At 28.8% G+C, this 2480-nt stretch overlaps 1 protein-coding gene across 2 annotated transcripts in view; it reads right to left on the bottom strand.

Annotated features, from left to right (window-relative positions):
- Positions 1 to 2480, bottom strand: part of LOC142227063 (uncharacterized) — a 41687-nt gene that overhangs the window by 34678 nt on the left and 4529 nt on the right. The gene's annotated exons all lie outside the window — the stretch shown is intronic.

Here is a 2480-nt window from a genome sequence, read left to right as displayed (position 1 = left end):
AACTCTGTAAATGCCGCAACTTTTACAAGTAGCAGATCTTATTTTTGTTTGTTGTGTATGTACTAAAACACCAGGGAATGAGAGATTCGTTTGTATACTACTAACCTGAAGAAATCTTCGTTATTCTCACTTTTAGCCGAGAGCGAGAGAGGCAGAGTATAGATCTTCCGAGATTACTACCAACAAGAACTCTAACAAAATATCTTAAAGATGTTGCTTTCCTTCAAAATTAAGTCTTTGGCGCAACAGGCAGCATGTTCCTCCCTAACATAATGGTTGCTGCTTGTACATGAAATTCTCTCGTATGAAGAGTTTCATTGAAAATATGGGAGGGAAAAAGAGTTTAGCCAGAGAGTAAATGAAGAAAATTTTATTGTACTTACTCTTAGAATTTGGTTTTAGTACGAAGTATACACCACCTCTTATTATATTAGTACACCTTAGTATATGAAGAGGTGAATTTAATATATATTTTTTTAATATTGCTTAAGTGTTAGAATGGTTTATCTGTTATACAAAATAATATATCATGATATGTTATATTGTTATAATGTTAATATAAAATAGGCGATACATATTCATAAATTAGAGCCATATATAAATCTGTGTAGAATTAACGCTTAAGTGGTGTGATTGCCATGTGTTTAATTTTAGGTTCATCGTTTAAAAAATATGAATACGTATAAGCCATTACAGAAAACAGGGCTATGGAGTCGCGACAATTTTCATTGGCGCCGACTCCGACTCCAGAATTTCTCATTTGTCTCGACTTCGACTCCCGGTAATGTAATGGTGTAGCGTTCCAAAAATGGACCGATATAAATTTTCTTATTTGATATATGTATTTATGTGTCCAAAAGAACACTGATTTTCCAATTTGACACGAATTGCACACACGGTTGCTACAGTTGGTATAATTCTACCAAAAATGGTAGATTTTTTACTGTTTGGTAGATTGGTAAAATTGCAAAATATTCCTCTCCAACTAAGAGGTACTTCAATTTTCTATAGAAATAAAATGTTGAGAAAATTTTCTATAAACAAGTTATACTTTAATTATTGGCCTTGTAGGCTTAGTATAACATTCATTTCATTTCATTTACATATGAATAAACATATGAATAAATAAAAATAAAAAAAAAATAAAATTTTGAGATAATTTTCTATACCCAGCAAAAACTAGGTAACCACATCTCATTACAATTGACATTACCAGGAGTAAAGCTGTCATTACACGTTGCATTATATTGCGGCGAGTTATAATAACTAACTTGTAATGACAAAAATAAATACTTCTCGGTAATTTTCGAATTGTTATTCTAAAATTTATAGGCAGTTGGCTGTTAACGAATTAATAAAATAGATTAAATAATGGTACAATTAGGTATAATTTTTCACATAATTGAGCACTTACATAAAAAATCAAAAAGAATATGTAATGTAACGGTAATTCTGAAGATTTTTCCGTTAATAAATTTTTATCACAAATATTTCATAATAATTGTGTTTAATGACATTATCATATTATGTTTTAAATAAATGCTTTCTTATACCTCATTCACATTACACTTCCTAAATGCACATAAACTAAATTTCAAATGTCATTTGCCTTATAAGAAGGGACTTAAAATCTACTTTTAATAGATTTCGAACCTAATGTGAATTGGCTATTGGATATATTCCCAGCAAAAACTAGGAAACCATAACTCATTACAATTTGCATTACCAGAAGTAAAACTCTCATTACACGTTGCATTACATTGCGATGAGTTATAATGACAATAATAACTACTTCTCAGTAATTTGTGATGATTATTCTCAAAAAGTAATGCAGTTGATCGATAATGGCTTAATAAATTATTGAGCTTTTACATAAAAAATTAAAACCAATATTTAATCTAACGTCAAATATGTTTTCCAAGTATTTCATAATAATGGTGCTTTAAATGAATATAGGTATATTATAAAGTAATTCACGAATTTAACTCACTGTAGTAAGTTTTCTAGTGTAATATTGGAATTAATTTGCATTTAATTCATTTTAGGGTATATGCACATCTAAATTTACATTTCTCCAAATTTCGTGGACCAAATTTCGTTATAAACCGCACATGCATTGTATTTTTTATTATTTTCATAAACTGAAAGAAACAATTGTTAGGCCAAAGTTTTTGTTGCGAGTTTTGCTTAGCATAAAAGACGCATAACATTTTTTGCCTTGTCCAAAGTAGATAAACTTTTTAATAAAGTTGTTTTATCCTTACAATTAGGTGATTCGACTTAAAATGGGTATTTATACATGAAAAGCAATTTTGTTGTACTAAGATCAATTTGGCTTTAATAATTTTTATATTTAAATTTGTTGACATTTGGTTTCTAGCAAAGCTAAACAGGATTAAAGAATAGGAGATGTCTTCTAATACTTTATTTTAAAGTCGTTTTTACTTGAAACATAGCATTTGAGTTATCATTAAAAGGTT

This window comes from Haematobia irritans, chromosome 2 (genome assembly GCF_050003625.1).
Source record: "Haematobia irritans isolate KBUSLIRL chromosome 2, ASM5000362v1, whole genome shotgun sequence".
NCBI classification, from domain to species: domain Eukaryota; kingdom Metazoa; phylum Arthropoda; class Insecta; order Diptera; family Muscidae; genus Haematobia; species Haematobia irritans.
Note: the sequence above shows the minus strand (reverse complement) of the source record. Positions and strands in the feature narration are given on the sequence as shown.